The sequence below is a fragment of the Lathamus discolor genome, chromosome 4, assembly GCF_037157495.1.
Source record: "Lathamus discolor isolate bLatDis1 chromosome 4, bLatDis1.hap1, whole genome shotgun sequence".
Lineage (NCBI taxonomy): Eukaryota > Metazoa > Chordata > Aves > Psittaciformes > Psittacidae > Lathamus > Lathamus discolor.
Window position 1 is genome coordinate 68,435,058 of NC_088887.1, and position 27,707 is coordinate 68,462,764.

A 27,707-nucleotide genomic window follows, 5' to 3' on the forward strand; every position below is an offset into this window, starting at 1 on the left:
ATTCCATTATAAGTTCTGATTTTTCAAGCCTTTATTGTAGCAACAAAATTGTTAGAAAGGGATTTCATCCTGTGAAAGTTTGGAAAATGAATTTTAGTTTAAGTTGGTTTAGCCATCTCTAAATTAGAGGCAAAGATATTTTTTTTCTCATGTTTTATCCACCTTTTTCTTTAATAGGCAGATTTCTATTGTAACCTGACATTATTCCTCTGAAGCTGGAAAAAAGAGCCAGAAGTTTAGCTTCTGTGTAGAATACCTGTTTCAATAACCAGACACAGAACTATTTCACTGCTTTCAATGCACTGCAGATTTGAGTCTGCAAATACACACCTATGCAATTTTCTGACAGATGACACAACAGTGGAAGAAATTTGTGATGTGTGAAGGAGATAGATGCTTCTATGTCATGGCGAAGTCCATGACCAGTTCCTGATTATTGATTTACGGACTGGTTGTGGTACTTGCATTACTCTTTACTCTTTGACATACATCAGCACCTAAATGCTACTAAAGCTTCTTTCCTACATTTTTTCAAGTCTAAGTAACTGTCATGCAAGAAACTGTCTCTTTTCCTTTCTGCACAGACAAAAAAAGTCAATAAAAATACCAGATGCTGTGCTGAATCCCTGATGCATGTGCCACTGAAGAAAAAAGATACAGAGCTGTATCCTGGGTGTCCTGTTCCAGTATCAGACTCCAACTTACTTGACTGTGACTGCAAGAGCTGTTCTAGCAAAATTACTGCACATCATTTGATAAAAAGCCAACCATGATAAGATTTTGTTTTTTTAAATTATAAATAATAAGAAACTGGAAGTGTGACAATATAACACCCACACACAGTCCAGGTTATCTGCTCTCAGGACAGAGAAACTGACCATGTTATAGCAAGACAATCTCAAATGAGGACACCAGAATAAGCATGACCTGCTGCTTCTGACATACTGTTGCATAAATCCATAATTTAGAAACGGTTATTACTACAGTGAATATCTGTCACACATGAATTATTTTTACTCCTCAAAACAATTTCTTTTTTCAGCAGATTTTACAATGTAGAGGACTTGACCTGTAATTTTAAAGTACATCAAATAGGTAGATTCAGTGTTCATATTCAGATTAAAATAGTGTTTTAGGTAAATTGTTCACCAATGTAAAAATACAAGTCCATGACATTCATAGCTTACTCATTTGTCTGTTTTCTGACAGAGGAGTCTGTTGAATATCTGTTTTCCTTCAAGTCCACCAATGGTATGACACTGGTAGAATGTAATGACTAGTAACAATTTGTTCTTGCAAGTCATACTGACTCTCAGCCTGTTGAGATATGGCGGACTTCTGAAGGGTAAAGGAAAGATGTTAGTTTAGCCTGTTTTAGTTACACCTTTAAAAATGTGAAACTTCTTGCTTCCTTAACTGTTCGTTTTTAACATAAATATGTAGTGTCTTACAACAATTTTTAGAAGAGATCTGTAGTGAAATGATATTACAGGAAGGGTCTTTGTCAAAAGATGTAAAGTAAAATATAAACAAACAAACACAAAAAACCAAATCAAAGACACACCCCCCCCCCAAAACAACAACATTCTTTAATTTCCAATTGCCATTAATCTTTATGAGAGGTTATAATCTACAGTATTGTGATCTAACAGTGCTGGAATTTTATTTTGAAAGTTTACTTTTTTTGTGGCAGATGTCTGGTTACAGATTTTTGCAATAAAACAAAGTTCAGAACGTTTTATGACCATATCCTCTTGAAGCAGTCTACCACATTACAGGTAGGGTTTTTTGTCTGTCTTTCCTCTCCTTTTGGTACAACAGTCTGAGGAAAGCGATTACCTGGCTGTGAAACATATTTCTTGAACAGCGGGATCTGGCTCAGTGGCTTGTTCTTTATATCTACAGAACTATCCTGGCAATGACTGCAAGATGGAAAAGTAGGTGACCCTTTAGCATCTGCCTTTACTATTTAAACTGTTGATAGTTTTTGCTTAAAGGATTTTTTTTTTTTTTTGAAAGGGAAGAGGTATAGTACTTGGTTTATGATTTACATTAATTTCTCCTCTCCTATGTCTGTATGATGTTAAATCACAAATTCATATTTGTGCCTAGATATTTGTGCCTATTTTGCCTAGATATTCATAAAATATGTGTATATGTGCTTGCAAAAGGGAGAAATAATGTGACTTTCAAAAGGAAAAATGGATATTAAAATATCTTTTAATAAGGATGTACCTTTTGCTTTAAGATAAGACATAAATCTTGAGGGTTTGATTTGTTGACAAGAAAATAAGTAATTAATTACCTTCTTCAGAAGAATCCAAATAAACATTTCTTCTGCAGATGGGCTGATTAACAGGGATTTCCCTTTTGGGAAGTTCAGAAAGTGAAATGCTTGCATTTTGTTTTTGTTTTCTGGAGCAAAAATACACAAGCCTTCTTCTCACCAAAAATTTTTTGTCTATGACAGCAAAATGTCTTCTGTTTCCTGTTCTAAGGTATAGAGATTGGTAAATGATTAATTCTCTGCAAAGTTCAGGTGAAGGGGTGTGTTCTCCCCGTTTATAAGAGCATGTTTAAGACCCAGCAGGTTGTTGCACCCGGAGTGTTTGGGATTTTGCTACCTGCATAGAGGTATGGATAAAGATCTGCCAGGGATAATTAAACATACTGATATTTTTGTTTGTGAAATAATTTTACTTCCAGATCAGTTCCATCATGGATGTCAAAAATCTCAAAATATAGTTGGTTGCTAATCAAACACACCAATGGGTAAGGAAAGTAGAAAAGCTGTCTGTGTGATTAATAAGTGAATATTTTCAGGAGGTGCAGTAAAGCAACCTTATTATATTGTCTCATTTTTGTTCATGATATGTGATAAAATAGTTCAATATTTTTTGCATTTATCTCATTTTCTAATAGAGTAATCCAAAGGATATGTACCTGAAGCTGCAAATGACATATTACATTCCAGTAGCTGACAATATGATAAAGATATCCAAGCAGTGGTAAATAAAATAATGTATATAATTTATTGTAAGAGAAGAGCTATCCAATACTGTAAATCAAAGATTTGTGTGCTCTTAAGATACTAATACTGATATTAATAGTGATTTTGATGCATCATACTAGTTGAAAGTTGTCCAGCTGAGAAAATCAGATATTAAATGAGAATTAGAAAGAGTCCTGTGATTGGAACTTGAAATAGAACTAGCTACTTAGTATCCCAGCAAAAGAAAGACCAAAGTCATCTAAAAAGCAATATAATTTTATTAATCATGACACAGTACATGGAAAAGAAACGCAAGACTCTATCCTGTATAAAAAGAGAACTTAAAACTTGGTATTTGATTATCTAGATGCCATAAATAGTAGCCTAAGCTCTGAAGTATCTTTGGAAAAAACGTAAATCTAGAATATTTAGTATGATCGATACATATGATATGCTATGACACCCACATAGCCACAAACTGGATTATACCTATAGGTCCAGAGAGATCTTCCCAGTTAAGATCAGTAAGACATACCCCAGTATTACTTTATTTGGAAGTACAGTCCTCCCCATTCCTGCACCTGGGTTTCAAGAGGAAGAAAGCCTGGGAGGTGGGTGGAAAATGAGTTGTCTTGCAGGTGATCTAATATGGATGTACCCATAAGTGCTGAGGTAATGCTTCCCTTGATACGAAATGGTCTAATGGAGGTAATTAATTCTGCCTGGAAACCTCACCTCCCATATAACCTCAAACATTTAAGTCAGTTGTGTCTTTTTCATTTGTAAGAGATGTTTGGTTTGAAGCACAAAGCCTCTTCATTATTCATGGTTAGCACCTGCCATAGTAGAGCTGTGTACAGTCACCTGCTGTGCTCCCAGTTCCCAGTATGACTGCTCTTGCCCAAGAGTAAAAAACTCATGCCTCCAGCCTGATTATTATTGTTTTTTTGTGTTTTTTTTTTTTTAAAGATGTTGCACGTACACCCTAAACAAGAAGATGCCTTAATTCATGGTTGGAGCCCCACACTGCCTGAACCACCCCCTTCCCTCTGATCCCTTAGACATTATGGGAGCAGTTTAGCTCTGCTAGGGAAGAAAGCAAGAAATGGCCTCTGCAGAGGAATATTAAATGAAAGACATTCAGGATTTTTAGAAGGACTCAAGTACCTCTGAAGTTTGAAAAATCAAAAATTCAGACGTAGCCTCTCTTCCTTTCTCTTGTTGGGAGTCTGATTTTTAACAGCACTCAGGCTGGACGTGCTTTGCATGTGAAAAAAAACACTCCCATCTAGTTTATTTACATGCAGTTTCTGTCTCCTTTAGCCATATTTTTAGCTGACCGTAGTCAAACCACAAAAGCATCTGTCATTACTGCAGTGTTGAGATTCCTCCCATTTCACTTTACCCACTCTAAAAGTGGCATTAAAATAATCTACATTTTCCTTTTCTTACCTTCCTTTAGTTACATTTGGATTTTGCTAAATAGATTGTCTCCCACACGCCACTGTTCATATTGATATTTGTGTTCCTGTTCATATGCTGGATACCTCTTTTTTTGCTTAACCTAGTAAAATATCTCAAGTAAGAAGCAAAGAATTCTCTAACAGTTGCTGTTTAAACCTGATTTATCTTTATTCACATTCACAGTATTTTCCCATGAAAATTCTCTTCCAACTCCTCTTGTGTGGCATTCGCTGTCATATAAAACCCGATATTAGTTTGGTTTGCTTGCCTGGTTTCCTTAGAAACCTTTCTGAGTGATTTCCTGTAAAGGAAATTATCATCCCACACTTAGGAAGGTACAGTTACAACTGAATAATGTTTTGACAGAAATATCAAAATTAAATTGCACACCTTACTTTAGCACTGCATTTGAATTAACCTGATTTATATTTTCAAATCCTAAATGCCTTCTCTTCAATTTTGAGCCACAGATCAATGTCCATCATGTTTAGAAAGTCATCAGATGAAGAAAGGTCATGGCTAATCTAGGCACTGAAACATTATATGAAGTAATTTAATTTTGTAAATCTGATTGTTTTAGAGTCTTTTTAAGTGACAAACCAGACATTTGCATTAGACTCAGGAAATGTTATTACATCATCTGAAGTTTTGCTGCCAGCCTTTTTACTTCAGTAGCATGCAACGTGCTTAAAGTTATGCTGTCTCAGAATTTGATCTCCAGCACAGTGTCACAGGGTCAGGAATTACTTGGGGATGTTAAGGCTTTGATTCTGATTTGGAATTGATGGGCTCACTTGCACTGACTGACAGTAGTTAGAGACTGCAGAGAAGGACTTGGGGGTGCTGGTTGATGAGAAAATGAACATCAGCTGGCAGTGTGCACTTGCAGCCCAGAAAGCCAAGCGTATCCTGGGCCGCATCAAAAGGAGCGTGACCAACAGGCTGAAGGAGGTGATCCTGCCCCTCTACTCTGCTCTTGTGAGACCTCACCTGGAGTATTGTGTGCTGTTCTGGTGTCCTCAACATAAAAAGGACATGGAACTGCTGGAACAAGTCCAGAGGAGGGCCACGAGGATGATCAGGGGACTGGAGCACCTCCCGTATGAAGACAGGCTGAGGAAGTTGGGGCTGTTCAGCCTGGAGAAGACAAGGCTGCGTGGAGACCTCATAGCAGCCTTCCAGTATCTGAAGGGGGCCTATAGGGATGCTGGGGAGGGACTCTTCATCAGGGACTGTAGTGACAGGACAAGGGGTAATGGGTTAAAACTTAAACAGGGGAAGTTTAGATTGGATATAAGGAGGAAATTCTTTCCTGTTAGGGTGGTGAGACAATGGAATCGGTTGCCCAGGGAGGTTGTGAGTGCTCCATCCCTGGCAGTGTTCAAGGTCAGGTTGGATGAAGCCTTGTGTGGGATGGCTTAGTGTGTGGTGTCCCTGCCCATGGCAGGGGGTTGGAACTAGATGATCTTGAGGTCCTTTGCAACCCTAACTATTCTATGATTCTATGATTCTACTTCGGGTACCATGTGTCTTGAAACCATCTGTTTTATTTTGCTTGTTTGGGAGCATCTGCAGCAGAGTTGTATCTGTTGGTTTGTTACTGATTTTGCACCCCTGTGTACAGAAATGCATGTGTGTCATGGCCACTGTTTTACTAACACCATGCTGTTACAGAACTGGCTATAGCTATCCTTTAGGTTGCTTGCTAAAATGTAAACAAAGATTTTTTTTTTTTTTTAAAGCTTTAGGTCACAGTTACTATTATAGGACATGATACAGAATAATAATATCGTTATCTATATTACATAATGATATACTATATGATAACTTGAATGCATAATGATAAATTGAATCACGTTCATAATGATAAATTGAATACTATTTGTTACAATTGCCCACAGCCATTAACTCTTCATTATAAAATGTGTTGGGTTGAAAGGAACCCTAAAGCTCACCTCGTTCCAACCCCCCCTGCCATGGACAGGGTCACCTTCCACTTGTCCAGGTTGCTCAAAGCCCCATCCAACCTAGCCTTGAACACTGCCAGGAATGGGGCATCCAGCTTCTTTGGGCAACTCGTGACAGTGCCTCAGCACAGTAAAGAATTTCTTCCTAGTGTCTGATGTAAATTTACCATCTTTGCATTTAAAAAAATAAGCAATCCAATACATAGTGAACCTTTCAAAATTAGTGCTCTCTAAGACATTACTTTCCACAAGACTATGGAGTAGATGTTTTTTATCCAGGTATTATTAAATGTGCATAATGAACTATAATGTTAGATTTTGTGCTGCAAATGAAATGAGCTGAACATTTCTGGTTTCAGATAAAATCTGGAACTGTTGGTCATATTAACATATACATTATTCCCTTTTCTTTTTCCTTTTCCATATTTTATTTCTTTGGAAAACATGCTAATGATGCACTTTCCTGTATATTTAAGCCTTGAGGAGGTCAATGCTTGCTTTGGTAGTGTGTCAAAGTTATCTGAGATGAAATTTTTTCATTGCTGTCTTCCTCCTAACATAGACTATTATTCCTTACCTGTGATGTCAACTGCTTTTTTCTTTTACTTGTAAAATTCTTGCTGTGAAAGTTTGTGAGTGTCCTAGGTTTCCTAGCTCTGTTTAATTTGGGATTAATTGCTGAATATTATGCACATGAATACAAAACATACAAAAGCCTTTGTTAAAAGCTATATATTGGAACAATCCCACCCCTCTAAGTTCAGCAGTGCACCATGATTTCTTTAAAAGTTGTGAGCAAGTTGAATGGCATTTCTATAGTAAGAAAGATTTTGTATTGATAAAAATGGAAAGCTTGCATTGAAGATAAGTTGTGTGTATGTATACATACTGTGATATATTAAAAATGTATACAAGTAAAATGCAAGTTAAATACTTCACAGTCAGTAGCTGGCTGATGTAGCGAGTTGATATGGTTTATTAGTTCTGGGCTTTTATATGATACAGTATAAACCCCCCAAGTTAAAAGGTAGAGCTGCTGGGCATAAAATTTACATGGTTGCAGCTTTTTATTAGTCACTGATTACTTTGCTGTTAAGTTATAAAAACTAATTAGCACATTAGAAATGTGTATGTGAATGCTGGAAAAAATCTTATTATTACATTTGTAATTTGCTGGCTGGCATAGGCCTATTATAAAATAATGTTCTGCCATATCACTGTCGATTCAAATTTGTGAGCAAAAAGCAGATCATATGGTCAGAAATGGCTGAACACTGTCCCTTAGAATTCTGGTATTTCAAATAGTCATAGGATTTAAACAGATTGTTTTTAAAGCTATTGTAAAAGAAGTGGTTCTGTTCCCCTCCCACCCCAATTCCTGCCCCCGCCCCCCCTCAAAAAAAAAAAAAATTAGAGATCCTATGCAAATCATATCTGCCTTTCGGGTGAGATTAAAATCCAGGCCACCAGCAGCTCTAGCTCCATAAAGATAACTGATCTGATGTCGGATGGGATTACTGAACCCAAACTGGGAAATTTGGAGAGCTCTTTGTATTCCACTGAGAGAAATCCTTTTGATGGGTGATCCAGGTTGAAGAGTTATCATGCATAACACCGTTTTGATGCATCCCTCTAGTAGTATACATATTGAGAAATGCATTTGTACTTTTCCCCATGATATTTAATACATAATATTCTTTAAACCTGCAAACATAAAAAGACATGTTGTAAGACATATGGAATATTTTATAAAGCACATTTTTAAAACCTGAAAATTTCTGCTACTGTATTTTTTCTTTTCATCAACTTGAAAGCTTCTCAGACACATTCTTTTAAGAAGTCCTGTTTTAAGGGCAGCGATACAGCTCCAATAAATTGTTGAATCTTTAAAATAATGAATATTTTCATGCTATTTGCAACATAAAATAGGAAATGCATTATTTCAATTTGTGCATGTAAAGCTTTTATTGATATTTTCTACCCACTGTCTAAAAATTTATCTATAGATCAGCCTTTTGCTATGAGCGAGGTATAGATTGCCAAGTCCTTAATATAATGTATCTGCTGTATAGTTTACCACACATAATAGCGAAGTGCTTTTTCACCATAAAGTAGGGAAATGCAATGCCATTAATTAGTTGTATTCTGTTGTATTCTGCTGTGCTGGTGTGAACCGTGTGCTGTAAAAGCCAGAACCTTTCTGACTAATTATTAGTACGTACATCTTATGTACAACACTCATCCATAAAGAAGACTCCATTGTCATAATAATATTCACATCACAATTGTAATAACTGCAGCTCCAGCTGTGCTCTTTCTGAGGTTCATGCAATAAATGAACCTTGACCATTAGTTCTTTTACAGCAAAACATGCAAGAACTAACAACTCTCTAGAAATACACTCTCTCATGTTATTCTTTAAACTAAGTGGGATGCAGTGTAAATTGGATGTAGGAGTTTGTGGTGAAGGCAGAGAAGAGGTTTGTTTAGTACTGAAAGGAACTGGGAGAAGTGCTACAGAGAGAGCATTGGAGACTAAAAGCCCCTGTTTATACAGAGAAATAGTTATACAGGCTAAATATTGGCAGGCCTATTTATCCATTGGTTATATGTGAGTCTAACTCCCTTATGCAGAGTAATATGAATCAGAATGAATCATGCCTTTTGGTCTCTCAACCTTTTAAAATTTCTGGAAGGATTAATCTGAGGTATATCTTTATAAATACTTGATTTGCATATTCTTCAGTCAAATTATAATATTATAAAATGTTTTGATTCATCCCCAGTGCTTTTTGCTGTTTTTAAAATAACAACGATAACAAAACTGTAATTCACATGATTCAGAATGTTTAATTGAATTTTCAAACTGGTTTTGAACATTTTCTGAGTTAAACTGTGAAGTATTTCTAGCAGGCTGTAGTAAAAATCAATACGTATTTAATTTAGAATACGTAAACACACAGCTAGACAGTTTTCTGCAGGAGAAAAATTTCTTAAATAATTTGATAGATCTAGAGCTGAACTTTTTATCTCTTTTTTTGAGGAAAAAAAAAAAAAGCCTGGTACTTGTAAAACTTGCATGTCTTAAGTAGTGCAAGATCTGAACAGGAAAATGCAGGACACTAGTGTACCGCTGCATTTTTTTGCATCTCTGCAGAAATAGTTTTCAGTGTTTCTGTCCCGTGTACTGGTACACAAGGGTGTAAAGCTGAAAAATTGATGAGGGTATCAGGTAGCTTTACTACTGATAGCCATTGATAGCCAACAATAACCACCTCTGTACTTGCATTTTAATTTAGTTCACATTAGCGTCCCCCAGGTTCTGAACTAAAATAGTCCCTGTAAACAAACATGGAAAAATTGCCATGTGCCGTCTATTTAAAAAGTGCTTTCAATTGCTGTATTTGAACAGTGTAGTTGAAGTCCTGTTTTTTCCAGTGTTGTGCTTGGAAGGGAGACCCAGATGTCAGGTTAGTTGACTCGGCTTATTTCCTAAGTATTTATCTGGCCTGAGAGCTTACGTGTTACCAGAAAACTGTCATGGTAAACCACGTTAAGCTGCTGCTGCATTGCTATCCATTAGCCAGATGCAAGTCATATCATGTTATTAACAATCATGTTATTAACCATTGTTGTTTCAGAGATGCTTGCATTGTAGCACACAAACCTCTGTGTTTTAACCTGTTCAATCCTAGTTATATTTGGTTTGTTTTTCCTAGCATATAGAAATAATGCTTATAAAGATTAAAAGAAAATTCTATTGATACGATGCAGGGAAGGGATGCCATCAAGAGGGACCTTGACACGCTTGTGAGGTGGGCTGATGCCAACCTTATGAAGCTCAACCATGACAAGTGCAAGGTCCTACACCTGGGTCGGAGCAATCCCAGGCACAGCTACAGGCTGGGTGAAGAAGAGATTCAGAGCAGCCCTGCAGAGAAGGACTTGGGGGTGTTGGTTGATGAGAAAATGAACATGAGCCAGCTTCAGTGTGTGCTTGCAGCCCAGAAAGCCAACTGTATCCTGGGTTGCATCAAAATGAGTGTGACCAGCAGGTCGAAGGAGGTGATCCTGCCCCTCTACTCTGCTCTTGTGAGACCTCACCTGGAGTATTGTGTGCAGTTCTGGTGTCCTCAACATAAAAAGGACATGGAACTGCTGGAACAAGTCCAGAGGAGGGCCACGAGGATGATCAGGGGACTGGAGCACCTCCCGTATGAAGACAGGCTGAGGAAGTTGGGGCTGTTCAGCCTGGAGAAGAGAAGGCTGCGTGGAGACCTCATAGCAGCCTTCTAGTATCTGCAGGGGGCTTATAAGGATGCTGGGGAGGGACTCTTCATTAGGGGCTGTAGTGATAGGACAAGGGGTAATGGGTTAAAACTTAAACAGGGGAAGTTTAGATTGGATATAAGGAGGAAGTTCTTTCCTGTTAGGGTGGTGAGTTACTGGAATTGGTTGCCCAGGGAGGTTGTGAATGCTCCATCCCTGGCAGTGTTCAAGGCCAGGTTGGATGAAGCCTTGGGTGGGATGGTTTAGTGTGAGGTGTCCCTGCCCATGGCAGGGGGTTGGAACTAGATGATCTTGAGGTCCTTTCCAACCCTAACTATTCTGTGATTCTAAAAAGGCCAAGTTTTGTGAGCAAACAAAAATTGGTTGTTAGCTGAATTGTCCCTTCACATTTTCCATGAAAATCATGTACACCTTCTGTTAGACCAGGTTGATTAAATGCTCAAAGCCTCATCTAACCTGACCTTGGACACTACAAGGGATGGGGAGTCACAGCTTCTCCAGTCAGCCTGTCAGATCACTTTCTATGTGACCTATCACAGCTAGGAAGTTTGTGTATGTTGAGTACTTTTTGCAGTAGAAAGGATATTTCAGGTACATGTGAAATTACTGCTACTTATGAAGATGAACACTTCTATCAATGTGTATGTAGAGACATCTGCAATTCAGAACGTGAATTGGGAGAAGAGCGTGTTTGTAATAATTACTGCTTAATAATCTGAATGAGGAAAACCAGAAAGAAACTTTTAAAGCGCTGTCAGTTTCTTTAAGATTAGATGGAAATTTGCCCCTATACGAGATGACATGAAATAGTAGTTCAAATACACTTTTTGTTTACTTAGGATGCTTTAAGTCTTTACCACCTGAGTGTCTGGAAGTATGAATAAACATTGGAGTGACAGTTTTCACACTGCTGTGTCATAGGTTTGCACAGCAGGACTGAGTGGTTTCTGACACTACTGGCTGATCTCTCTTCAACTAAAGAGGTGTTTCAAATTTGGTGAAAAGAAAGCTCTTTTCCATCTTTGCTCTTCATAGAAGAAACAATTTTTTTTACCTAATCTTTCCTGAAAATCAAAGTTTCTGAAATGCAGAATGTAAAAGGAGTATTATACTAGGGAAGAAAGGAATGTAGTTTAGGTGCTTAAACCTGTAAGGAGAATATATGCATTTATATTTGTGAAAAATTACCAGAAATCAGTATTTTGTGTAAATTCTCATCTCAAAGCTGTTCTTTTGTAAGACGTAAACAGATATCAGTTGGTGGTAAAAAGGCAGACGATATATCTCTCTTTGTAATTCAATCACATTGAGCCGAAGTAGTGTTCCTGTGGTGGTAGCTTGACACAAGTTCAAGGAGTAAATGTTGAGGCTGTGGAATAATTCATTTGACTGTGGCCAGCTTGGACTTACAGCTTTTTATTTAGGCAGCCAGAGCTCAGCCTTGGTAAACAGCAAGGCTTCCTTGCCATCTTTTCCAGTGACTTGTCTGTGGGTTGTAAAAAAGCAAAAATAAAAAAAAAAAAAAGTTCAGTCTCAGTCAAAGGTTGTTTAGAAAGGCTGTAAAGAAGTCCTAGAATGATTTGGGTTGAGATATATAAAGATAATCTAATTCTAACTGCCTTGCCATGGGCAGTGACATCTTCCACTAGACCAGGTTTCTTAACGGCCTGTCCAAGCTGGCCTTGAACACTCCTAGGGATTAGGCAGCCACAGCTTCTCTGAGCAGCCTGTGCCAGTGCCTCACCACTGTTATAGTGAAGAATTTCTACTTATATCTACTTTGAATTTACCCTTTTTCAGTCTAAAGCCATTACCTGTTGTCCTGTCACTACATTCTCTTGTAAAATGTTCCTCTCCAGTTTTCATTGTTCATTGTTAAATGAATAATTGAAAGAAATAATTTCAGTGGCTTTTTAGTTTATTTTAGATTCCCACAATAACCTCACAGTTGTTAATAAATAAGGAAACACTTAAAATGAAACAAAAATTAAAGAAAATATTTTTCATTTGTATACAATATTTAATTTTAAGAACTTGGGACTCTTGAGATAATGATTGAGTAAACCCTGGGAATAGAGGTTTTTTTTTTTTTTTTAAATGTTAAGGCACTGATTGATGTAAGCTTTTCATCACAGACCATCTGGAAGTCACCAACAGAATTTAACAGTTTGTTCCTTTATACTTTTTATAGATAAGGACACCTGTGGAATTCAAAATTAATAAGCAAATAGTAAGAGAAGAATGTGGTGTTCAGCATAACAAAATACTTTGGTCACCAAGGTGCTCTCAGTAACAGTGAAATAGTAAACTGCTATGATGGTGTATAGAGGAAACTAAGAAGTTGTTGAGAGGCAAAAGCTACTCGTTTGTCAGATTCAAAGCTATACTTGCTGTTCTCTTGACAAGAGAAGAAATAAAAACTTGTCAGAATACAACCGATAAGTATGTAATTTCTAAAATAAATGTTTTGTGGAGATTAAAATCAAGGTAATGCTTCTTAAAATTGCTGAAACTGGAAAACAAAAGTAGTTGTCATTTCACACAGAAGATATGCATTCAATTTCTTATTTCAACTTAGAAGAATATCTTGATGCCAAGTACAGCATAGCCCAACTGAGTACCTACTGGGTACTTATTTATGTTGTTATATGCATGTTGTTGTTGCGCTTATGTTGTTGTTAAATTTACAGTTTATGTAAATGAACAGCTTATGGTGTGGGAAACTGAACCTGAGTCATTTTTTTTCTGAGGTGAGTAAATTTATCACTATATGGAATCAGTTTCTCTTGTGGAGCTTCTCAGCTTCTTTGGAAAATAGCTTTTTGTGGCAGCTACCACCTACTAAAGCCTATGCTGGCTTTTCTCTACTACTGCTGCAGAAGAGCATAGCATAAACTACAATTACACCTTCATTTTGGTAGCTGACATATACTATATTGCCTTCATCACTGTAGTAACTTGTGCCTCCTACTCTTAATGTATTTATCCTCGCAGTACTCCTGTGATGTTGAGCAGATGGTAAAGTGAGTCACTAGGTACAGAGCTTGACTCCTCAAGATCAGGCAAGAAGACTGTGATGAAACCAATCCTGGGTTTCCTTTTTTCCGACTGCTAGATCCCTCATGCTCTACTGGGAACCGTAAGAGTCTCCCTCCACAGGACAGTGGATATCAGATTCTTTTCCTTTCCCTGTACCCTTGGGAAAAATGAAAGAGGAGGTCCTCTGGGGGCCCTTGTCTTATGTAAATAATCAAAAGTGATGGTTGAGGCTTGGCACATAGCTGAATAATACTAGAGTTCTCAAATTATGTTGGCTGTGAGACTGTCAAAGATAATCTTGAGGCAGATAAGAAGTGTGACTCTCTTACATTTCCTCTGACTCTAGCACATGCTGGCTCCTACTGAGTTCAGCCAGTGGATGATTAATTTCAGTCTATTGATTCTACTGGCAACTGCTACAAGTGTCTCTTCTTGGATAAGCTGGCTGGATTTGAGAGTAATGTATTACACTGTTCCTGCACAAGGAATTAGCACTGTAGTCCTCTGCACAAGGTAACAGTCTGGCAGGACTCCTGTGAGATGTGGAGTATTTGACTGAATGGGGCAGCCTCTTTTCTGTAAATTTTCTCATTCTCCTAGAGTGAGACTGTTTCCTAGTCAACTCATTTGGAAAGTATGTTGTCTCTGACATGCCACTAGCATCCTTTCTGGCAGGGGAGTTAATGGTATCTCATTTAACAGTCTTAAGGGATTTTGAGCTTTCACATTATTAAACATATATTCCATTAGCCATCTAGTCTAGCAATCACATGTTAATTTATGTAAAACCTAAATGCGTCAGCATGACATGGGAAGGATTCCCAGAAAGTGAAAAAATTGACCTTTGGTATTTACTGCTAACCTGACACAATGGAAGCAGAATACATTTTTTCTTTAAACATGTCGTGTGCTACCTCTGCCCAACAGCTCCCAGATTCTGAATGCTTTTTCTTGCCGTCTTCTGTCCTTCCCCCTCTCATTTTTACCTGTTATATTCTCAGGGGAAATAATTTAATTCTATAGATGGACAGAAATTTTTCAATGAAATATATTTACATAGTGGATTAGTTTTGTTCTTAAAGCATTTGTAGTGAAGTGGAAATGTCAGAGACTATGGTAGTTTCAATACTTTTTGTATAATGTTAACATACTTACCATGTGTTTAGTGATCAAAAGATTTGAAAATCAAATATTGATACTTCATATGCTAAGTTTCAAAGAAAAAAATTAATGTCAAGTCTAGCATTAAAGGAAGAAAGTTTAGAATATGTAAGGATAGATTATTAAAGTATTTTGCTTAACTTGATTAATTTTCCTGTTATTTGGATTCATGAAAATATCTGATTTTGATATACCATTCATAGTGGAAAGATTAATTAAAAGTCTTGAAGTGAGTGGAAAAAAGAACCCAATTTCTTCTGTATTTTACAATCTACCAAATGATTTCTTGGAGTAAATTATAGCATTGATGTATATTAACCACCAGAGCTTTGTAGAAATTACATTTTGAAAAAACATTGCAGCTGATACTATGATAAGAAAGGTGCTTGCAGTTTCCACCTAGAAAACCTGGCAAAGGAACACAAAGGAGGGAACAAGACAGTGAAGATGTGTTATAGCCTCCTGGCTGAACTTGACAGAAAAATACAGTATATGAAATTTATAATTTTGATATTTTGAAGATAAAGTTTCTCACAGTTGCATTCAAACTGCCTGTTCTAGAGTTTCACCTGAAATGAGCAACCTTGAGCAGCAGTAGTTGGTGTAAATGATTACAGAATTCTCAGTATATTTTTACAGATTCTTTTAATTCAAATAAGTTTGTGTTCACTTGTGAAATTATGGAGAACTGGAATCAAATTTATATTTGCTATTATTGCAAATTAGTAGGACAAGGAGAATTTATTAGACATGGTGACAAACTCACATGACCAAGGTTATCTGCAAACCTCCTTCCAACCTTGTAATTCAGCAGTAGTTTAGAGAGTAATACTGAAGGAGTAAGAGGGAAACTATATTGTCTGTAAGCCAAAATCCCTTTGGCCTGCAGCATCTTTACCTGTGTTACTCTAATGTTTCATTTTCCCTGTAAATGCCTTCTGCAGCCTTTACTCTCCACCCTGATAGTTGTCAGAATTTCCTCTGGCCTTTAATGCTAGGATAGTCATCTAAGGGTATGGAAAACATCAGAGGCTGCTAGTTTTCTATGAATTAATTTTCAAGTGCTGATATCTTTTGAGGGTTGCCAAATATGTGTGTGAATTAATACATGTTAAAATGTTCTTACTAGGCGTGCCAAGTTTGCCAGTTCCCTCCATAGTTTATAAGCTTCTGTTTATTTTTGAATTACCAGGGCAGTGCAGTGGTAAGAATAAGTAAAACTCTGCTTGGGAATAAGTCACCACCTATTATATGGAAGAGGGGTAAATTCTGGATGCCATGATGTAGCATGGGTCCAGGAGGTGAGGTCTGCTTCCTGAGGAAGGCAGCTTAGGAAGATCATAGCTCTTGGAGGTCCAAATAAGCAGGAACCAGGCTCTGCTGCCAAATGCATTGAAGATTATATCAATAAGGTGACTGGCAATAAACATAATCCTGGGTTTGAGAAATAAACCTGCAGTTCAGCAAACTGTTCTAGTCAGATTGCTGACATCTGCGCTAGGGAGTCTGCTCTGAAGTATCAAGCATGATGCAGTGTATGAGGACAAATTACATGTAAAATAAATGAAGGAAAGGACATCAATATGCCCAGAAATGTCAAGCCTGGTAGCAAAGTAGTAACAGGAGGTGAGCTGAGTTAGTGCTGGTAAGCTAACAAGCTCGAAATTCAGTGTTGATGTATGTTTAAAGGTTAGTACAGGAAAAAAGGATATCCAGTTCTCCATGCCACTGGGTATTAGGCAAGAATTGGTGTAGATACAGCTGCTTGTGATTTTGGACAGGTCTGTTGGCCACATTTCTCTTATACCTCTTTTCCACTATACATTTTGCAAGGCTGTGAATCCAGATCACATCATCAAAAGGAAGGAGAATTGACAAAGTGAAGAGTTCAGTGTTTTTAAGCTTTTGCTGTGTCAAGTGACATCACGTTAAAGAGAACAAAAACTGGTGGTGGCTGGTGTTAATGCAGATCACTAGCAGGGAATGTGAACTAGGTGGTAAGCAGCACCATAGTCTCTCACCAAGGAATAGCTAGCTGATCATGGTATGGTTTTCTGAAGAGATGAAGGATGGAAAGTGTATTTTTGGGAAGAGATCCTTGAAATTGTGTGCCTCAGCTACTCTTAATGATCTGCAGTCTAAAGATGAAGGGAATACTACATAATTTAGAGGGTTCAAGGATGATGAAATCAAATGATATCTTGATAGTATTAGATTCTGGGGAACCTAATTCTGTCCTTTCTTGCTATAAGGATGAGAATGATTAAAGTAAACCTGTATTGATTTTGTTACTTTGCGTGCTAAGAAGGATGTGCTGCAGGCTCTGTCCAGGAGTTTCAGTGAGATACAGCTTTGTTCCAAGAGATATTGCCATCTAAATTTTAAATATGACATGATGAATGAGGATGACATGTAGTAAGAAAGATGGTGGGGTGAAGACGGACAAAGAGGACAATGATGAAATGTTACAGGGCTCAGGTTAGGCATACGAATAAGTTGTGTAAGATAATAAAGAAAAATAGGATGGTGAGTGTGTTGTTTTGCCAACTCTGGTTAATAAATAATTCCAGTGATGTTGTGAGTATCATCCATCTTAATGTAGCACATCAAGTGAGACCAAAGACCCAAGATCTGACTTCCTTCCTTCACGGCTTCACCTCACCCAGCTGCATGGTGTCTCTCTTTCCTTTGCCCAGTGCCCTCCTCACTTTATCAGCTGTCTTGTCCTTTCCCATCACCACCGCAGAGGCAAAAACCAGCTCTGCTGAAGATGGGCATTGTTCCATGGGTTTCAGCAAAGCCAAGATTTCCCTTGAGCTAGGAGTGGTTTTGCCACATTTGGCAGGCAAGCCCTGCTTGCTCCTTCTGCCAGAGCGGCAGAGAGGGAAGCATCTGGAAACCAACTCGGTGCTTCCGCCTTCCCACGCTGTGTGACACTCTCTCTGCCTGTCATGGGCTTGTAGTGGGCACAGAAATAGTATGGAGATGAGTTCAGAATTAAAACTTAGGTAGATAAGCAGACAGCTTCTGGCCAGAGGAATAATAATAATTTCTGGTAATAGCAATTGTCACAGTAGTGCCTTCTGAGGGATGTAGCCAGTTATCAGGCACCAAAATTGCTAAAGGGAGATGGATGAGTCAGCAAGATAAAACTAAAAATTCAGATGTGCTCTGTGAATATGCTAGGGTATGTTATGGTCAAAGCAGAAGCACTTGGTTTGTTTTTTCAACATAATGTGGCAGATTCTGCATTGTCATTCTTGATTGTGATGTTTGTGATGTCAGAGAACGTGATGTTAAAGAATAATGTAATTTATTTTCTTGAACTGCTTACAGTCTTCCATCTACTTATTATTAGGAATACAAATGTGTGCTTCATGTTTTACATTAAAAATGGCAAGCTTATTAATCATTGAGAAACTCTACAAAAGTATTTATTTTGAAATATTAACATTGCAAAGCTTTTCACAGCAATATATAAAGCAAACCCTTTACAACTACATTTTGTTGCCAGATTTTGGGTTTTGATTAAGGCAGACTTATGATGTTTTTTTACCAAACTAGTAGTTCTCTTTTGAGTACTGCTCATCTTTAGAATTTAAATTGCAATTAAAGATAAAATAACAGAGGCTTAAATTCTTCTAATAGAATATCAAATACACATGTAACAATTTTTTTTTATTTATAAGGTATTTATTTGACAACTTAAAAAAGTTACTTCTATGTCAAAGTTGAATGGATTGATTCGGTTTATAACAGTTGGAAATGAGCATTCGCTGTTTTAAAACAAATCTGAAATTTATGCCTTTGTAGTATTGAAGACAGAGAAAAATGATGTGCACTAAGTATTTCATAAATTTAAACTGATTTGTCCATCTGATTGTGAGATAATGATCTTTTTGTTTAGAAATCTTTTTCCTATGATGCTTTAACTACAAAGGGTGTAAAAAAAAAACTAATGAAAATCAGAAGACATGAAATTAAGTCTTTTACACACTCCGGAGTTGTTCCTGCATGGAGTTCCTTTTGTGTCCATATACTTGGTCAGGGTTTCTTGTATTTAGAAGCAAAGCCGTCTACTCCGTGTGATCCTGATCCCTTTAAAGAACTCTTCACTTAGGTTAAGAGCACTGAAAATCTGTTTCAGGTGGAACAGTGAGCAGCACTACAGACACTCTATTCTCTGTTTCCAGCTCAGGTCACTTGAAGCTTATCATAGTCCAGATAAAAGAAACAAGTTGCCTGGTATTATAAACCTTCTTTTTAACTTTGAAGATCAAGTTGCTGGGAGATAGATTTTTAGGCAAGACTCTGAGCATGGAGTAGGAAACATGGGAAATGATGCATGGGTTATGGAGGAGCTTTGTCTTCTGTTTCCGTAGCAGAAAGGCTGCTTGGGTAGCAGAGGCTGCCTTTTGCTAATGTCTTGAACTTCTAGAAGTGTGGAAAACTCCCTTCCCCTGTCTGGGCTTTCCTCCCCATTACCAAACAGCAGCTTCCTGTTCTCTCCTTTCTTCTGCAGCTCCTTCAGGTGCATATTTACGAACCATTTGTATAGCATGAGGCCAAACTGATCTCCACTGGAAAACCAGCACAGAACTTTCTCAATTTCATATTGAAAAATGCGGCTTCACAGGGAGTTTGAGGCTAGTCACTCTATGTTCTTTCTTAAATTAGGAGAGCAGGCCACAATACAAGGGATGTATTGAATATTAAACTGGCTGTACAATTGATATAAATATAATTCTGTATGTTATTATGCTGATTTGCTGTTTTTCAGTGGAGATTTAGATTGGATATTTGGAAAAATTTCTTTACCGAAAGGGTGAGCAGGCACTGGAACAGGCTTCCCAGGGAAGTGATGGAATCACCATCCCTGGAAGTGTTCAAAAACTGGCCCTTAGTGACATGGTTTAGTGGTGGACTTGGCAGTCCTGGTGTAGAGGTTGGACTTGATGATCTTAAAGGTCTTTTCCAACCTAGCTGATTCTGTGACTGTAAGAAGAAATGTGGATTGAAAATTCATACAGAATGGAGAATATGGTATGTTGATACCAGGCCAAAATATTTTAATGTTTGCAGCATAAAAGCAGCAATATGTGTATTATAAAGGCCTCAACCTTAACTCTTATCACTTACTATTTTTACACAAGTATATTTACGTAATTAACCTTACAGTTATTTTGAATAAAATCACCCAGCAGTCATGATGAAACAACTTGGTGCTGAATTTCTCAGAAAGAAACTGTCTGAATTGAACATTTTTAATATATGCTGCTAACATTTGTAATGGCACTTCTAAAATCAGTGTAATCAATCATTTAAATAGAAGATTTGCTTTTAACTTGACAGAAAATTTATTCTATACTGAAAGACCAAATTCTCTAATTTCTGGAAGGATGCTGTGACTAAAATGCTTCAATTCCCCTTCCAAGTTGCAAAGTTTAATTCAAACTAAAGCCTTGCTCATCGCTTCAATAATGACACAGAAATTCATATTTTCTGTTAGAGATAGTGTTTTATAAGTTAGGAAGTCAGTGGTTTCACCTAGAACTATTTGAAAAATTATTCTAATCGATCCTGTTACATATTTATTTTACCCACAGCGGAAGCTGTATCTTAAATAGGCTTAAAAAAGATTTAGTACCTTTGCCTGAAAGTGGGAAATAGAGATATACAATCTGTTCAAAATAGAAAGGAGAAAGATAAATCATCTCAGTAAGTATAAGTAAACAAAATTATATCTGAAATCCCCAGCTGGAATGGCACTGTTTTTTACTGCCTTGCACAGGGAAAAAAAAAAGGGGGGGGGGGGCAATAAATGTGAGACACCTGTGCCAACAGAGCCATTTTCTTGATCAGTAGTCCAACATCTCCCTCCCTTTTTGTTCCACCTGCTGTTCAGCTAAAGATGGGACAGGGAGAAGATGTTGCAGTAAATGAGACAGAAGGGGAACAGTATTTGAAAAATATTTAAAAACACGTATGTTAGATGTATTTTTCCCTGCTGCATCTTGTGATATATATATATATATATATCACATTTTACAAAAGCTTTCTTGATTTCTGTTAATGAAAGCAGGAAAAAGATAGTGCAGTATCTTCCTAAGAACAGCAAAAGGTTTTAGTTTATTAGCCTGGGACCTGTAGGCAATCAGGAAAGGACTGTGCTTCTGGGGGTGTTGACTCCTTTTTGTCATTTCAGGATCCTGGGAGGACTGAGATGAGCTTCACTGGCTCTCACCCTGGATTGTGACTGAAAGTAAATTTTGTGATATCACAGTCGAGTGCCCACTGGTCCCCCAAGGAGTCAGCAAGCTTCCCAAGTATGGTGATACTTGAAACTTCTCATTTTCATTTTACTTCTGCCTTAGCTTGCAAGAAACAAAAAGTCTACAGAACAGCTTACCCCTTGATAAATTATGAAGGAATAGAGACATGCAGTCATACATGGTAGCATAGAAGCATAGATTGGTTTGGGTTTTAAGATGTGTTAAAGATCATCTAGTTCCAATGCCCCTGCCATGGGTAGGGACATCTTCCACTAGGCCAGGTTGCACAAAGCTCTTTCCAGTTTGGTCTTGAACACTTCCAGGGCTGAAAGTATCCTTTTAGATTAGTCCGCTTGAAGTCAAGCTGGGGTGGGACTTCCAAATGGCCTAATAAATACCTGTTCATATTTTTCAACTCAACCCATCAAAAGGCAATTGCATATTTTACTCCAAGGAGTACACCCTTCCTACACATTTAAGTGTTTAACATATACTGCTTGAGCATAACTTAATCCCTTCTTATTGCAGTCTTGCTTGCTTTGTACTTTGTGGAAATGTTTATGCTGCTGAATATATGCATAAATTAAAAAGGGCAAGGGAACTGAAGCTGTAGTGGTCAAGAATTGAACATTTTAGGTTAGTTCAGTTCCTGGATCTGTTTAGGACAACTACATCCGGCTTTTTTTAACACAGTTCCCCTTGAGAAGTGTCTAGGCAGACCTTCTTTAGGCAGATGCCATGTAAGCCACTTGGCTTCAAGATCAAGGATCAGCACCAGATTCTCTTCCATTTAGTACAGAGAAATAGCTGATTATGCCACTGATTTGTCATTTCTCACTCTCCTCAAGTCGAGGAATTCTTCATTGACCAAAGCATAATCTGTTCTTTCCAACTTGTCTGACTGCCCAAAACAGTGAACAGGTCCACTTGTATCTTTGTTTTATCTGTCCAGCCAGCCCCCATTCTGCATGCTTACGTCTTTCAGTCTCCTGCATCTACCTCTAAAAGCTTCCTCTACTCCATCCACAGACTTCATTCTTTTCACTTTCCTGTCTAGGGAACGCCAGAAAGTTCTATTTCTATACTTGTATACAACAGGTTTTTAACAAAATATTTGGTAGTTACTGAGATAGCTCAATACAGTGCAAGTAGGGAGCAGAAGTTCAAGGACAGAAGTGATCACTCTGGCACTCTGAGTTTGTGGAGTATGGAAAGCAACTTTGAGGTTTGCATTTCTGTGTAATTTCTCTCAGGAAAAAAAGAAAGATAAAATCATATTGCTTGAATCTGTGTGGGAGAAGACACTGAACTGGATTTTGAGTATATGACCCAGTGATCTACCAGAGAGAGTTATTTTCAAACTAAAGGTAACATCAGAAGTTTGCTAACTTAGAAATTTTGCTCACCACTGTATGAGTTGCCAGTACCTTATGTAAGCTGAAACAAAATCTGTTGAGGAAAATCGTAGTAGGATGGGAAAGATTTAAGATGAATTATAGGAAGATGAGAAAGAAAAATTTGCAGTCGTGTTTATTCTCCTGAGTTCTGCCTAGGGGTAAACTACAGTTTGCCTGGGCTGGAACTTGCATTTGTCAGTTCCATGACACATGCTTCTGTTCCAAGGGCTGCAAAAAGGCTCTTGCTTCTATTCTGTTTATTTGAAATATATTTCAGTGAGTTCATTCTACTTGATATAGTCATTAACTCTGACAAATATTCAGTGAAAGCAAGGTGTGTATATCCATCACTTGTTTAAGTTTTACTTGTAAATCCAGAAACAGGCTGGAGTTGAGTTTCTCTTTGCGACCTTGGAAAAAAATGGAAGCTGGACTTCCAAGTAGCTCTGCGCTTCAAATCATGGGTGGAGCTTTGATGTTGTAGTTCTTATTAGGATGCAGAAAGGGCTGGAAATAAGAAAGGAATTCTTACAGAGATTCTGCCTTACTGGGATGACTGTAGGTAATATGCTAGAAACCAGGTAGTTTCATGTAATGGGATGAAAGAGAAATGGGAAAATGGCAGTTGCACCAGCTCAGTAGCCTTCAGGTTCTGAAGTTGGATTGAGTAGCTCATCCTGCTGCAAAGATGACTAGCCAAAATGGGATTATTGTTGCCGTCTATTTATATCCCAATATAGAAAGTAATTTCCAGCATTGACTGTACAAATGTGCACCATTTTCACTTACTGTAATAATTTATTTACAATTTTCCAATCAGTTCATGGACTCATATAAAGTTTCAGATGTTTCAGGGAATATCTAGTATAACATTTTTTGTTATTAAGGTAAGCTTTCCCATGAGAATTTGACCAAAAAATCCCTCTCTAATAAGTTACTTGGGTAGGGTAGTGTTTTGAATTGTAGTTTGGATAATAAAGATATCAGAATGAGGTACGTTATTTAGGATTTTGTGTTTACTTTCTGCTGTTATCTTTTGCTTACGTAGTGTGAACAGTAATACTGATATATGTAGTCAAGACAATTTCAAAGTAGAAAAAAGTAAGTTCTGAAATATGACTATTTTGCTGAATTTCCCACAACAGAAAGGGCCTCTGGGATTTACAGGGATTTGAATTAATCCTCTCCATATTCTGGCAATGGCAAGAACTATTGATATGCCTATTTTACAGTAGATGTTATTAGGCTTTTGTTTCACAGTTGTTAATAGCTGATCTGTGTGCTCCTGGGTGACCCAGGAGTGCTAATTTCATTTGGATGAGGAATTGACACACAATTACATTTCTGGCAAACTAACCAGCGCTTAGTTATATAAGTTATATATCTGTATATAAGCATATACAGAGTTTATGCTGCCCTCACACACTTATGCTGGTGGTGTAAGGGCAGCAGTGGACAGACAATATTTGACCAGTCCTTGAGCTTACCAGTGATTTGTCAGAAAAACCTGTTTGAACACATTCGAACCAGCAGCTGACACCTGCATGTGATTGATGGTGTGCATCATGAACTTGTGATGGTTTTGATCTGGTGGGGTATTACAAAGCTGGTTTCACTTTAGTATCAGATTCCATACTTAGGCATAGCTTTTGGCAACCAGCTCATCTTCTGGAGGAATTACTTAGGAATGGGAATCCTGATTCAGTTTTCTGTCTCTAAACATTTGTTCACCAAGTTATAAGCATGTGCTCGACACTGAGCATGTGGATAGGGTTTAAGCAAATGTCATTCTGAGCCAAACAGTGCAGATTTACTCCCAGATATGTGATTGATGAAAAGTAATTGATTAGATCATTTTGGATGGAGTTTTCTGTTAGTATCTTCCTTCCTAAACTTTCTGGTGACCTTCTCTGATTTTATTAAGAGGAAATAAATTAAATTTAGTGTGCTCTTGGCATAATGCATATTAGAATCTTAGATTATTCACATTTTCCCTAAAATTTGTATTCAACGTAAAAAATTAATGTTACCAGGAAAAACAATGAAAAAAAAAAGAAAAAACACAATGAGATAAACAGTAGTAATATTTTAATAGGCCTAATCAAGACTGCAATAATTAGGTACACTTTAAAGATCTTTCTTTTTTGTGGCTAATGGTACCTTAGATTACTTTTTTTATTAACATTGTTTGAAATCTGTTGCTCCTATCCTGCACACTATTTGTGAAACTATTTTGTATTTGATTGCTGTTTATATATGAAGACTAGCAAGATCCTCACAGGAATTCATAAAATCAGTTCCTAATTTACTTCTAATTTACTTTTCACTTTTTGTTCTTGGTTTTTAATATTCTAGTTTTCTTAGGGTGAATAATGAAAGTGGCCTGCTGTCTGTTCCAGTTAGTTAAAACTATTGTCCTCAGCCAGTGTACTTTTACGGTTTACACATAAAGTTTATGTTTTGTGGTTTTTGTTTTGGTTTTTTTTTTTTTTAATTTATTTTATGGTTTACATGCACAGCACTGACATGCTCAGCTTTCCATTTCCGCAGGAACAAGAAAACCAAATAAATGAACTGTTTCAATTGATTTCCTCTGTAACAAAATATCATGACAACATTACAACTGAGATAAATTTGTATATTAAATAAAAACCAAGCACAAGCTCCCTGCAGCCAAACTCAAACCACCAACTAGTGGCAGGACTTAATTATGTGAGATTTTTTTTGTTTGGTTGTTTTCTTAGGTTACAGCTTTATGGAATAAACTTTTGAGTTTTCCTGTTTCATTTCCTAGTTCTATTACTAATGAACAGGTGGCTGCTAATTAATAAGTGATTTTGTTCAAGAAAGTTACTGCTGTGGAAGGCGTATTTTGGGACAGTGTGCTTCTTGGTCTTGTGCATGGTGGGAACTCAGCAGTGGCTCGTCTCTGACACATCCTTAGCACTGAGTCTCTGCCTTCTGTGTCTGTGTACTGTGGTGGCAGTGGCTCTCTTCCACCCCTGCCAGAGCCAGGCTGTGAGAAATCCAGGCACAGTGAGACACCACCAAGTCCTCATAGCACTTCTTCTCCCTCCAAGTAGGTGGGGCAGCACTGCGGGAAAGAAGATCATGTCTGGGGGATGCCTATGGGGCAGTGAAGAGGAAGGACTTGATCTTGCTGCAGCTGGTGGTCACACTTCCATGGAATGTTTGCCGAGTACAGCCAGCTGAGGTTTTCTGTAGAATCTGTGTTAGCAAATGTTGTATGCCTGCTCTTAATTTCAATTAGCAGACCAATAATTTGTCTTGTAATTTCTGGATGGTAAGTTGAAACTGCGTAGCAGTGATGTTATCCTGTGGCATTTATAGAACTGCTTCTCTCCCTGCACGATTTAATGGGATAATCCAGGTGACTTGTGGAGCTTCCCTGCTTCGGGAAAGCTGGCAGCATAGTTAGACACATAAAGTAGATATATATAGTAGCATGTGGTCATTTTTAAGATTCTTATTTTCCTGATCAGGTCCAAACTTTGACCTTTTAACTACTCCCGATTTACTTATGCAGTATGTTCTATTTATCTACTTGCATCTGAGCTCATTAAACACATAAAATGAGCTACAAGCAGAGTAAAATACAGCATTATCGAAACTAACGAAGAGATCATGTTATGTGCCCAGTACTGCTGTTTTATCTAGTTCCCTGAAAGGAGAAGCACTTTGGTAGCAGACATCTTCCAGCATTGCTGCACTGGATTATTGTCCACCCCACACATTTTTGGTAAATGAAAATGCAGTTTTGTCTTCTAGGCCAATGAAAATGTTCACAGAAGTGCTCAAGCATTGTACAAGCATTAAAACAGTAGAAGCATTTTTGAAACTTCCCAGCATATGTGGTCTGATGTGCGTGAAATGCCAGAGGTCTAGTGGCCAAACATTCATAAAAAAAAAAAAAAAAAAGTGGTTTGCAGTACTAATACATGCTTTCCTGCTGGATTAGAAGAAAACACAATGGCTTTGTTTATGGTCATAGTTATTAATCCAGTTCTAAGAAGTAAAAACATCCCACATGGCTTAGTTTAGGTAACTGCTGTACAAAGCCGGATGTGTTTTTTCTATTAATTTTCCTCCATATTTCCAATTACTTGTTGGCTTAGCTGTTCCTGGCAAACTGATGGATAATTCCTCTTAGTTAGGTGATCCCATATTATATACTGCTGTTAAGTGGAAGCCAGGCATTTAGCATAGGAAAAAGATGAATGGGGTTCTTTTGTTTCTTGCTTGCTTTCTTTCTCTTGCTTACTTGCTTTCTTACTTTGTTTATCCCCCTCCCTCCTTCATTATTTCAGTGGTAGCCATAAATAAAAGGAATACTGGTAAAGTATCAAAAGCAGATAAACAAGACCTTGTCTTCAGGTCAGCTGTTTTAAGTGTAAACAGTATAGAGTTTATTTTATAACATAATGTTAGAAAAGAAGGTTCTGGAGGCCTAGCCAGGGTTCTCCAAACAGTTACATAGCTGTCTAGTGGCATTTTATCTGGGCAGTCATTTATGATAATTATAAATGATCTTCAGTGTCAGCAAACCTGCTTTCTCAGCTGTTTCTGTTTCATGGAAATCCTATGTTTTTCATAATATATAAGTAAATATTTGTATAATGTATATATATGTATTTAAATGTAGATGTGTAAATATAAATAATTTAAAAACGTTAATGGAATGTATCTTTAAACTATTGAAAAATGGCTTAAACCCATGCATTAATTATTGTTCATTGATTAAAGTTTGGTAAAAAAAAAAATAAGGAATATTGCCGACATCAAATATCATTCGTTGCTGACTCCAGAATTCATCTATTGAAACATTTCTCATTTTCATTCCTGTTTTCACTGATCACATAAAGTTATAGATATACAGACATGGCCAAATCATGGCAATGATGCTTCCTTTGTTACGTGGTTGAATCCTCAGGAATACCCTGTTAGATGAATGTGCATGGCTTCAAAGCCATAGATCCACTGTAGTCCTATATTTACATGCTGCAGTGACTGCAGGAAAGAAGCGTTCTGTGCTTGAGGAATAGGAAGCTTCTGGGCTAAAAGTTGAATGAGTTGTTAAGGGGCCCATATATAATGTGAGCAGACT

The 27,707-nt window shown here is 37.4% G+C and overlaps 1 protein-coding gene and 1 long non-coding RNA gene across 3 annotated transcripts in view; both read left to right on the forward strand.

Moving 5' to 3' along the window:
* The window catches only part of NALF1 (NALCN channel auxiliary factor 1), a 477,589-nt gene that overhangs the window by 35,578 nt on the left and 414,304 nt on the right, over positions 1-27,707 (forward strand). The gene's annotated exons all lie outside the window — the stretch shown is intronic.
* LOC136013689 (uncharacterized) lies at positions 1,572-27,370 on the forward strand. 2 transcript variants are annotated; one of them, XR_010612319.1, is made up of 3 exons: positions 1,572-1,937; positions 21,119-21,239; positions 25,663-27,370. It is a non-coding gene; the product is annotated as an uncharacterized LOC136013689 (long non-coding RNA). The 2 variants fall into 2 exon arrangements; XR_010612318.1 differs by having other exon boundaries at positions 25,666-27,370.